At 39.3% G+C, this 12,668-nt stretch overlaps 1 protein-coding gene across 1 annotated transcript in view; it reads left to right on the forward strand.

The window, feature by feature from the left end:
- The first annotated feature begins 211 nt into the window (after window positions 1–211).
- Window positions 212–12,668, forward strand: part of LOC122809196 — a 640,703-nt gene continuing 628,246 nt past the window's right edge. The window contains exon 1 of the mRNA XM_044080502.1: window positions 212–418. The gene's annotated coding sequence lies outside the window, so the exon portion shown is untranslated. The remainder of the gene's footprint in view (window positions 419–12,668) is intronic.

A 12,668-nucleotide genomic window follows, 5' to 3' on the forward strand; every position in this document is an offset into this window, starting at 1 on the left:
ACTTTTTTATCCATTTGGTTGTATGTATGATTATCACATCTGACTACATAGAAATGAAGGAAACTTTTTCACGACGAAGCAAGCCATTGGCCGAGCGAAACACATCATGCCACTCGCAGCAGAGTTCCTTCATATCAAAGCCAGGCGCACGCCCCCAGCTCGAGGGGAGTGCCTCCAAAAGTGACGTCAACAAACATTAGTTCCAGTTTGGCCACTTGGCTGTGGAGTGTTCGTGTCAGGCTCGATCGTTTAACTTGCATTTTTAACTTGTTTCTCAGTACCATATCAATCGTAACTATCTGGTGGGAAAATTGCAATATTCATTTTTTTTTTCTGCTGGACTGTCATAGAGCGAAGAAAGGCGGACCCCTGCTCGAGGAAGCGGTGTAGTGCTAACACTGTTAGCCTAACAGTCAAGGTGCTTTATTTTTTTATCAGTATATTATTAGTAAATCATAACTCGTTTATATATATTGATTCCAGTGCATTTGTTAAAAATGATCACGATGTCGTTTTATGTAGTTTTAACTGGATTTTATGTTATATCGGGCCACCTGTTTTTTTTTTTTTCCTCTTTCCGGGACTGTCACAAGCTTTACTCGAAGAGATAAGACTATAGTTTTGTTAAATTGATTACTGTGGAATTTGCGATTAACTGCAGATAGTTCCGAGGACCCCTTTTGCATTCGGTCGTATACAACGGCGACGTACTGTTATTTCGTGGTCGTACAGTTTTTTTAAGTTACAAGTTGTTGACGTTAGTTCAGTATAACATGCTTTGGATAAGATGGGAAATTTCACTTTTTCATACTTTGCCTCCTTGTTTTATTTGGTTTTCATAAAGTTTGTGGTTTTATGGCAAGTTATTCAGTATTTAATTTACCAAGTAATGACAAATATTTGAGTTTTACATTTCATATTATTCAGAAACATGTTTATAAGAGAACAGTATTTAAAAGTCGTTCCTATTTTTGGACCACCCCCATTATTGTTGCCTTTGTCTAGATTGCGCTTACAGGTATGCCATAAGAAGGCTTAAAAATGACCACGGGGTCGTTTTATGTAACTGGATTTTATCTGATGTCGGGCCACCTGTTTTTTCCTCTTTCCGGGACTGTCACAAGCTTTACTAGGAGAGATAGACTATAGTTTTGCCCATAACTGGGGGGGGGGGGGGGGTTACTAGCCCGAATTTGTTCATAAATAGTCTTAAAAAGAAAAAAAAAGTCATGGACATTCAAGATTACCATATAGCTGAAACACCCGATGTCCTTAAAGGATCATTTGCATATATGTTGCCTCTAATACAAAAGCTAAGAGCTGTGGTAGTAGTACGGTGTGTGTGTGGTTAGGGTTGCCACCTTTTCAAATGCCCAAAGTGGGACATTGTTTGTACAAACGTCAGATTTTGCAGGGCAAAACATATCCACGGCAAGTACAAATGAAAGAACTTCACTTTTTTGCCAAAATGAAAACTTACTCTTGTAGCATTTGAGTTGCTTATTCTGTTTCTTATAGCAAATAGGTGTTTCAGATACAAAATAACCGTTTTATGCAACAATTAAAGAAAATACAGGAAATATTTTTGTCCTAAAATAAAAATCTCAGGACATTTGCAATTTTTTCAATTTTTTTGCAGGACACAGCTGCCCAAAGAGGGACTGTCCCTCGCAAAGTGGGGCAGGTGGTAACCATAGTGTGTGGTGTGTATTTTCAAAAAGCGTTGCATCTCCTGGCTTATGGTAGACAGAACGATAGCATGTTTTTGTAAAACCAATACAAGATACTCATAAAGAAAATAAATTATTATTTTTTGTAAAAACGACTTAATGTTAAGAATGTTGTGAGGTTGATACCATTTCATATGTACACAGTGCGACGTGTTTTGCGGAAATGTGAGCCTTTTGCTGAGAAAAATATCCCCATAACTTCATTTTTTGTCAAAATAAAAGCTTATTCTTGTTACATTTTGGGTTGCATAATGCTGTTTCGTGCAACATTTAAGTGTTTCAGATGCAACATAATTGCTTTACGTAACTATTAAAGATAACCTAATATTTTTGTTGTAAAATCTCAGGACAGTTGGCATCTTTTTCGCAGAACACGGCTGCCTGCCGAAATAGGGTCTTCCCCACCTTCTCTTTTTCTCTCTCTAGTTTCTGGGAATTAAAAACGTGTTCTATCAGAAGGTCGGAAACTGTGACACCACATACCTAAAACTGATAACTTACAGTGTCTTGTATTCGCGATGTTCAAATATAAAGTCGTCGCATTAACTAACAAGCATAAAATCCACATAATCAATAAAAAACACACATGCCAGTTAATCATACAGTTGCTTACAACTGAATTGTGTTTAACTATGGAATGAATTAGATTATAGTAGCACCCTGTGTTTCTGAGATGGTTATAACGCACATATTTGAGCATGTTTGCATTTTAAAAGTAAATTACAGAGTTTTCAGTTAAACAAATCGTGTTAAACTTGGATTTTATTTATTTGCTATCATGTATTTATTGTTTTTATTGCTAGCCATTCAAGTCAAAGTGCTGAAGGCTACATTAGTTTGTGTTGTCCTGTTTTTATAGGTAAGATGTAAAGGCATTTAAACACCAAGAGGACGTTGGCAGTTTTTTTTTTTTACTTTTTGCTGCAACTGTAAAATGCTCTCTCTATTCATATCAAACAGAGTAAGTAATATCATAGTAACAACTTTGTCTCCATCTCCTTCACGCCCTTATTCTCTTCTTAATAACTTGCATAGGTCAGGATTCTGTTATGTATGCTGTAATAATACAGAATGTTTGATTTTGTAATTCATAGAAACAAGAAAGTGATGAACATTTCTTTAGTTTTATTTGGGTGTTCTACGTTAACAGGAAATCGGGTATTCTGAACATTTATTTAGTTGTTTGTTTGAAGGTTTTCATTAATGCAGAAAGTCTTGGAAAAAAATTGGATGTTTAAAATGTTTTATTATATTTTTAACTCTGGTATAATGGCACCATGTTTCAGATAAGATCAGCATAAACATTTGTATGGCTAATTTTCTAATTAAAACACCTGGATAATCTGGTTGGCTTCTGCTATGGACTGGTGAATAAAATGTTCTTCTTTACCTTTAGCTTAATTATAAGGAGCCCAAACATTCTGAGTATGCAAAAGACACAAGAGGTCTTGCTTGCTTTGCACAACAACCTTTGATGTAGAAAATATATGAAAGGTCCAGTAAGTTGACCACAAACAGCTGTGATACAGATCCACACTGGGTGCATCAATTTCCTTTTACTCCCTGTGTAGGTCCTCCACCTTTACTTGCACTGTTCATCTAGCTGATGTTGTTGTAGCATGTATTGATACGATTGTACCTCCCTATTTGGGAAAAGGCTTCCTTTGATAATGACTCCAGCTTTACTAAAGAGTGAGATAATTCCAGTTAGACTTAGAGAAAGGTTTTCTTTAGATAATCAGGTGATTGAAACTTACTTTCACTCCCACTTTCACATGGTGAAAGGCAGTGAAATAATTATTGTTGAATGTCAGTGTTTGGCAGATATAAGGGGAAATTATGTAGCCTTGTGCAGCGCATAAGAGAGATTCAGAAAAAAAAATCTCCTTTAAGATGTTCACACGTCACCAATATCTGAGTACTAAGGCCTAGGTAATTATGGCACAAAGCTACTTTTGTGTATTTCCGAAGTTTAATATATAAAATGATCTCTCAAGGTCTAGTTAAGGCTAGAAGTAATTTCCTTTTGAGGTTGCCGGAATGCGAGAAAACCAGTTGCTCTCTAGCTTTTCTTGTCTGTGAAGGTTCTGGTAGCGAATGAACCCAATAAAAATCCATTGCTGAAAAATTTGCAACCTCCTGTGGTGCACACACTGTGCTTTATCATCATATCCAGAGGCTTTTAATTTCTTACCTAGATGAAATGGATTTTGATAAATTGCAGATGTAATTTTATGCTCAACTGGATGGCTCTCTCATCTTATCTGAGATTAAAGATACGTTATTCTTCCTAAAGTTAAGCAAATTACCATGCACATATGGTTTAAACTTTGAACTTTACAAGCTGTTTTGTGAAGCTAGACCACCCTCCCAACCTGCACACTTTTTCACTTTTACAATGCTCTCCCTTGTAAAGAGTTATAGCCTCTGCATTTGTCTACCTCTGTAAACATTATTGTAAAACCTGGAAATGATCCATTATAGGCAGAGTCTTGTCACTCAGTCTCACTTGTAAAAACTGAAATTATCATATAGGCACATCATATGGAACTGGTATGTGGTTCTTTATTTTTGTAAAATACAAGTGACTTTTGTAAGGAGTATGACCAGTCAGACTACATCCAGATGCCAAAAAGCATCCTAGCTGAATCCTGATATGTGACAGGCACTTGAGTAATGATCACACTTGATGCTGGGAAGGCCATTGATTGTGTTACTTGGGCTTTCCTCCGTGCCACTCTGGTGAATGTGCACTTTTTATCCTCCTCCTTTTGTTTGGTACCGAGTCTTCCTTTTCTTCAGCTTTAGTGAAAGTAAACAGCATCCTACACCATAATTTCCCCAGGTGTGAGTTCAAAGGAAGGGTGTCACTCATTTGCTTTCTTGCCATTGATATCTTTCAGTACACATATAAAGCTAGATGGTGCCTTTCAACCTATGACAATGAAGGGAGTACTCGTTAGATTGCTTACACAGACAGCATTCTTTTTACCATTTACTTCTATTTCCCAGTCTCTCTGAATGATCAGTGGCTTATAAAATAAAAGTACAAAAGTTCATAGGTAGGTAGTAGGCTATTGGCCCTAGGGCCTATATAAGCCTAGCCAAAAGGTACCCTGGCTTTCGCCACCCAAGAAAATTATTTTCCTGTGCCCCTGTTGAGCAGAGCCACAGAAGTAATCCCAGGGGTGAATTTCCTATCTCCCATCCAGTCATCAAGATTTTTTTTGAAGCGTGCTAATGTTTTTCTCTGTACTTCATTAGAGGGGCTTATCCACTTTCTGTGTGATTTGGCCTCTTGGTGCACTTGAATACCTGGGTGTCCAGTTGTCCATGAGTTCTATTACTGTGGCATGCTACTCAATTGATGCAGTTTGGAGAAATGTACTTTTCTCCCTCTCTCCTTCATTTGTTTAGTTGTTGTGTCTTTTGGCTTGTCTTTCAGCTTTTTCCCAGTTAGGGGTCGCCACAACGGAACTCCGGTCTGCTAATGATTGGCAGATAGATTTTTACATGCCAAGTTGCCAGCCCTGACGCACAACCTTCAACGAAGGTACGCCCATTCACGCATGTCTCCACGCAGAAGACGTTCTAGCTGAGAATTGAACCGGACAGCATCTTACTGTGAGGCGACAACGCTACCGCAGCACCACCACTGCAGCAAATATGTTGTTGTTGTGTCTTTCGGCTTTTCCCGGTTAGGAATCGCCACAGCGGAACTCCAGTCCGCTAATGATTGGCAGTATATTTTTACGTGCCAAGTTGCCGGCTCTGACGCACAACCTTCAACGAAGATATGCCCATTCACGCATGTCTCCACACAGAAGACACTCTAGCTGAGAATCGAACAGAACGACGTCTAACTGTTAGGTGACAATGCTACCACAGCACCATCACCACGGTTTTAAGTGAATACTGTTAAAAATGGCAGCTGTGAATTAGCTTGCTTTTATGTTTTGCATGCTGCCAAAAAGGATTGATTGGACATGGGTCATCCACCTGTACTCTGGCTTTGGCATGGGAGTGAGCTTTATATTGTACTGAAGACCATTGTCTATGGCTTATGCCTTAACACAATGTATAATGTTAGAGGTATAATCTGGTATATAAGGTAAAATCTGTTAAGAGAGTTTTATTATACAAGCTACACCATAGCTTCATTCGGGTCCACTTTTAAATGTAAAAATTCCGAAATCGTGACTTTTAAAAAAAGTACCAAAAACATCGAGATTTCAGAATCTCGACATTTAAAAGTGGGTTAAAAAAAGAGAGACACTTGAAATAAAGTGTTAGCAGGGGGGCAGACCCCCTGCACTCTCCATACCCCCCTACTTAAATATACCAACTCTGAGATTGCGCTACAGTGAAGAGAACGGTAATGCTCCTGTTGCACTTACCATTCTCTTCACGGTAGTGCAATCTTGGACTTGGTATATTTAAGTGGGGAGTGCAGGGGGGCTTGCCCCCTTGCAAACAGTTTGTTTTGCTTTATTTTTTTTTTTAACCCACTTTTAAATGTCGAGATTCTGAAATCTCAATGTTTTGGGTACTTTTTTTAAAAGTCGAGATTTCGGAATTTCGATATTTAAAAGTGGATCCCTTTATTCATGAGGTGTTTTTTGCAGTTTATTGAAATAAACTATGAGTCTCATAGCCTTGATATCAAACATGTCCTCTTAGTTGATTCAGATTTCAGAGTTTGGGGACTTCCTTGTCTTATTTGTCTGTTGCATATCAGTCTAGTAATTGAGCCTTCCCCTTTTCACAGACATTAGAGTCTGAGCCCCTGTGTATAAGGCCATTGACACTAACCACAGGACTAATATTGATACACCCCTTATACATAATTTATTTCTTTGCTTGACCTTAGATATTACTGCAGTTCTGGCAATCTTTATAGTGAAACATGATACAGTTTTAGACATTGATGAATAGGTGGTAAATAAAGGGTTTTTCTCTGAAAAAGAGTGGGTGTTTCATTCACCTACATCTGCTGTAATGGTTTGACACTCTGCTCTACGTTACTGAAAACATTAGCTCACCTCTCTGATGTTACCCCCTCCGCCATGAAAAGTGGGTGACCTAATTCCTGATAGCCTAGTCTGCCTATGAACCTATGAACCTATCTGCCCAAGGGCATTTATAAGCCTAGCCAGAGTGGGTCAGCTTTCGCCACCCCATTGATTAATTAACTGAGCCTCTCTCAAGAAGTGCCAATGAAGTGATTCCAGGGGTGCATTTTCTGTTACCCATCCACTCGTCAAGGTTTCTCTTGAAAAGTGTTAGTGATGGGGCTCTGCCTAATGTAGTTAGAATTTTGTTCCAAAGCATGGGGAGTCTGTGTGACAGGAATCTATCCCTTCAGCATGTTCTATTTGTTGTTGTGGTGAGGTTTAGCTCACTAGAGCGAGTGGCTCACAGTGACTTGGGTTTCTTTAGGTGGAGCATGTTCATCAATTCTGAGTTTGACATGGCTTTGTAAGTCAGGCAGAGATCACCTCTGAGTATGCGATATGCCACTGAGTACAGCCGGAGTTTTTCAAGTCGGGCTGCATAGGACGTATATTTGGGGCCAGTAGTCCTCTTGGTGAGGTACTTTTGTGTTTTTTCCAGCTGTTGGAAGTGTCTTGTGAGGTACATCCCAAATGGGGCATTGTACTCCATAATGGGTCTGATGACTGATGAATAGAGGGGCACTATAACCTCTTTATTTCTAGATGCGAACCCTTTAGTAATTAGATGGGCTACATAGAAGGATTTCCTAACTACTTTGGCAATATGGTTGTCAAAGGAGAGATTACTATCTACCTGGGTAACCCGATCTCTTATTACCTCTTCTGTATTAAGGGGGCTGCCACCTATGTGGCATTTCATGGGTGTTTTGTTTTTCCCAAATAGGATGACTATGCATTTTTTGGCATTTAGCTTGAGACCATGACTACCAGGTGTCCATCTCAGTAAGGCCCTTTTGGAGAATGTCAGTGTCAGCCGGAGAGTCAATTATGGCTCCCAGTTTGCAGTCATCGGCGAACTTGGTTAGCCATAGTCCTCCTGTGTTTGCCTGTACTTCTGAGAAGTATATGCCAAAAAGCAAGGGTCCCAGGACCAAGCCTTGTGGGGCACCACTTGTGACTGGTTTGGAGTCAGACCTGGAGCCTGCTATTCTTACCGTGAGTTCTGTCTGTAAGCCAGTTGGCAACCCATCTCATGATGAAGGGGTTTATGTTCAGGCTGGTGAGTTTTTCTATAATTCCCGAGTGGGGAATGGTGTTAGAAGCCTTGGCGAGGTCAAGGTAGGCTATGTGAACCACCTTCCCCTCATCTATGGCCTTGGTGACTGTCTCGAAGAAGTCAACCAGGTTTAGTAGGCATGATCTGCCCTTGACAAAGCCGAACTGGGTCTGATCAAGTGTTTGGAGGTTCCAAATGTCTTTGTTAATGAGTTCCATGATGATGCGCTCCATAGCTTTGCAGACCAGGGTAGTCAGGCTTATGGGGCGATAGTTACCCGGGTCAGTTGTGGCCCTTCCTTTGTGGAGCAGAATAACCATTGCTGTGTGCCATTCTATGGGCACATAGCCTGTGGAGAGGCTGAGGTTGAACAGTGTGTTTAGGTGGGGGGTTGGTTCATTCTGTAGTTCATGCAAGACACAGCCCGGGACACCATCTGGTCCCATTGACACTGTGCTTTTGCCTTTTGATAGGGCTGTTTTCACCTGTGTGTCTGTGATTTCCAGGACACTACACTTTTTTCTGGTATTGTTGTGGGCCCTTTTGGGGGTGAGAGGGGGGGGTGAAGTTTGCACTGAATCTGTCTGCCAGGATGTTGGCAATATCTGTAGGTTCAGTATATTTTGTGCTATTTTGCGCTAGCCCAGAGCTTATCTGCAAGTTGCCACTTAGATTCTTGACATAGGTAAAGAAGGCTTTGTGGTTATCTTTTGAATCCTTGGCTATTTTTCTTTTGAAGTTAGCTTTGGATGATTTTATGAGGGACTTTAGTTTCTTACTGATACTGATCAGGGATGTCTTTCCTTCTTGGGATTTGCTTTTTTTTCTGAAAAAGTTTCCTCCTTCTATTGTATAGCCTGTTTATGGCTGGGTTCCACCAGACTGGTTTCCTTCTGTTAGGGGAGTGAGTCTTGGTTTTGCTAGGGATGGTACAATCCATACATCCTTATAGGTGCTCACAGAGTGCATTTGTAAAGGTTCCTGCATCTTGGACACTGTTATCCTTTAGTGTGGGGGCTGTGAAACTTACCACCTCTGTCTTAAGTAAGGTGAAGTTTGCTATAGAAAAGTTTTTCACTGTGGTTTCCTTGGTTGGGGGTGGTGGTGTGGTGTGGGCATCCAGAGTGATTAGTTTATGGTCTGATCTAACCAGTTACAGGTTGACCTCCAGTGCAGAACACCTTTCGCCCATGTTGATGATGACCAGGTCCAATATGTTTTCACCTCTGGTAGGGGAGTTTACCAGCTGATCCAGGGCATTTGAGTTGATAAATTCCAGGAAGCGCTGGACCTGGGAGTTTGTACTTAAGTAGTTTTCCCAGTTAATGGTAGGGTAATTGAAATCGCCCAATATCAGGGTGTTCGGTAGGACCTTCATGTTTTCCAGTGTCTCCAGAAAGGTGGAGTGGTGGTCCACTGCTACAGGGTAGCCAGAAACCTTTTGTGTTTTTGTTTCTCCTGAGACTATTAACTTTGTTTTTGGGGCCAGACTATGTCGTTTTAATCCACTGCCACGGTCAAATCAGTTTGACTCAAAATCTGGCAGAATGCTAGCTTTATAACTGCTTTGATCAGTAAATATTGTTCTAGAGCAAGCAGCACATGTAATACAAGTAAGAGAATACAACAGGGATTATACATGTGCTGTAGTCCTGAGTGCCCACCACCTGGTTTCGGAATACAATTTAGTCTGCATCTGGCTCTGTTCTAGGCTTTACCAGCAAACGTATCAAAGAAGAATACATTGAAATTGCTTTGCCTGGCCATAATGGCCACAGGTAAAGAAAGCTTTGCTTTGTCATCCTTATCTGCCTTAATGATGCTAAGTTAAACATTTGAAATTAAAATTTATTTATTTATTTATTAACATTTGTTTATTAGGATAGTTTGATCAGGTCAGCCAAGTCACCCTTTTTCAGCAGAAGCCCGGAGAGAAAAGCTGCATATATTAACTAATATGAAAAAGTCAAAATACAGTGAAAAAAGGAAAAAAAAATACAATAATTTTCCTAGTAGACTAACATAATAGTACAGATTAAACTTATGAACAAACAGTAGCAACGTAGCAGGTAGTCTTACAGATTTGTAATAAACAGTGTTGATAATTGGTCACAATTATATATATGCAAATCAGACTCATGGTAATATTAAGGCTTCCTCTATGAGTGGATGAACGTGAATGCACTAAAGATTGGAATCTCCAAACTGCATTTGCCGGAAAACACTTTTTAAAGTGGTTTTGCAGGGATGCTTGCCCCCCCACACCTTACGATGTGGGGAGCAAGCCCTCCACATCCAATGCACTTTAGTTAGTATATATGTTTTTATATATATATATATATATATATATATATATATATATATATATATATATGATAACTCCTTGGTTACACTTACTTGAAAAGGGGGTAATTCCACCTAAAAGGGAATTTCTTTTGGTACAACATGCAGAATATGATTTTCTGTGGAAAAACACTGATTGTCTGCGAGTTGAAGCTTGGGCAGTCGAAGCTTGAGAGTTCAACCTTCGTCCACCAATAGGGTATAAAGTATTGAGCTCAAGTAGGGCAGTCAGCCTGACAAGATGACCAGTACTGTTTGCTCTGCCATTGTGTCCCACATTTATTTATTTATTTACATTTGTTGACTGGGCTAGTCTAACTGGATACATGTCCATTTTCCGTAGAGGCCCGGGGAGAAAAGCTCCAAGCAGACAGGTAAAGACATTATTATACAATAATAATATAGAAAAGCTATCAACATATACAGATAATACCATTATTTGTGATATTTGCAGAAGAGGATGATCAAGAACAAATTTACAATAAATGAAATAGTGTGATTTTTTTTTTTTTTCTTTTTTTTTATAGGACAACATAGTACAGCAAAACGGCCATATAATAATTATCAGTAAAGTACCCTGGAGAAGAGAAATAAAAGGGATAGCAGGAATGTGTAAAGGTGGAGAGATCAGTCAGGGTTAGTGCAGGGGCAGAGCCAGTGAGTTTTAAAATGTACTTTGAGATGTTTTATTCAAAAAGATGTGTGGAAGAGAGAGTAGAAAGTTCACTTGGAAGCTGGTTCCAGGCCTTGCCAACTGTGTTAGCAAAAAGAGAGTCTCCAGCTTTGTTTTTAGATTTAATAGTGGAAACTAGAAGCTTGTCGGCTGAGCGAAGAGTAGTAAGGTTCTTGTAAGGGCTAGTCAGATTATTGAGGATTGGGATATTATTAGGGTGGACAAGTATTTTTTGGGTTATAGTAAGTTGATGACAGAGTAGCTGGTGCTGCAGTTCTAACCATACCAATTGTTTGAGGTTGAGACAGTGGTGTGTTCTAAAAGGGTTGCCAGTAGCAAATCTAGCTATGTTATTATAGCTAGTGGCAAGTTTGTTAAGGTTGCTTTTGGAAAGGTTAGTATAAATTTCTGAAGCATAAAGCAGGGTAGAGATCAGATGAGTTTGGGCTATAATGGTTCTGGCTGTAGGTGTAAGGAAGGGTTTGATTCTGTACAGGGAACCCAGTTTTTTGTTGACAGATTTTATGGTAGTGTTGATATGATTGTCATAGCTAAGGTTGTTGTCAATGGTTATGCCTAGGAGATGGGTTGTTGTATCAGGGGATATGGTGGTTCCATTGTTAGAGGTTATAGTGAAGTGAAATTGTGGTGATTTTAGAGTGGGAGTAAAGAGTAATAATTTTGTTTTTTTTTTGCATTCAGGAGGAGGCAGTGTTGCATGAACCAATTTTCAACAGTATGAAATATAGACTGGGTGATGGTCTGGAGTGTGGTTGGGGACCTAGCAGAGCAGATTAAAGTAGAATTGTCGGCATACTGAATGCAGGTGGCATGAGGAATTTTAGTATTTAGGTCATTAATAAACAGTGAAAAGAGAAGAAGGCCTAGGATGGAACCTTGAGGTACTCCAAGGTTTATGGGGAGGGGAGTTGACAGCATATTATCCCAAAGGACTGCTTGATGATAGTTGTCTAAGTAGGATTTAAACCAGCGTAATGCCTGTGCATCATGTACATCATGAGTTAAATCAGACATCTGCACTGCATCTGCATTTTTCTTAAATATATTAATTATTATTATTAAATATATTAATTACTGTGCTTTTCCTCCAATAGCCTTGGATCCCATCTAGCATTGTTCTTTGTTATATTAGGTGGTGTTGCATGCCCTGAAGTCTGTAATATAACGGTTAAGGTTGAAATTATTCCTTTTTGTGTTGCTCACTCTTGACCCTCACTTCCAACAACATAATTTAAATGTCTATTAGGCTCCAACTTTCCAGAAAAATGTATGTATAACAGACTCTTGCTGTGTTAACCTCTTTCATACATCTGTTTATAGTTTACCATCCTTATTAAAAATAAAGAATATATCTATATGATACCTGATAGATACCAGTATTTATGAAGTGCTCAATTTTGTTTCTGTTGTCTGCCTATTTTACTTCATGCACTACCATTACATTTGCACAAAAGTAATTCTTTAGTGTACTTTTTGTTGACCATTGTTTTCTACAAGGCATGTAAATTGTTTTCAAGTAAGACCTGAGGTAGTGTTTATGTGGAATGCAGAAAATGTTGCCAGATCACAAGGAAAATGTCCCCTATTCAAAGAAGAAAGGGAAGTTCCTGGTTTGAAATGGAGGCTGGGGCTCTGATTAGTGAGGTGGAGGAGTGCGAAGTAAATGAAGT

The sequence above is a fragment of the Protopterus annectens genome, chromosome 8.part0 (genome assembly GCF_019279795.1).
Source record: "Protopterus annectens isolate FY-2018-M chromosome 8.part0, PAN1.0, whole genome shotgun sequence".
Classification (NCBI taxonomy): Eukaryota; Metazoa; Chordata; order Ceratodontiformes; family Protopteridae; genus Protopterus; species Protopterus annectens.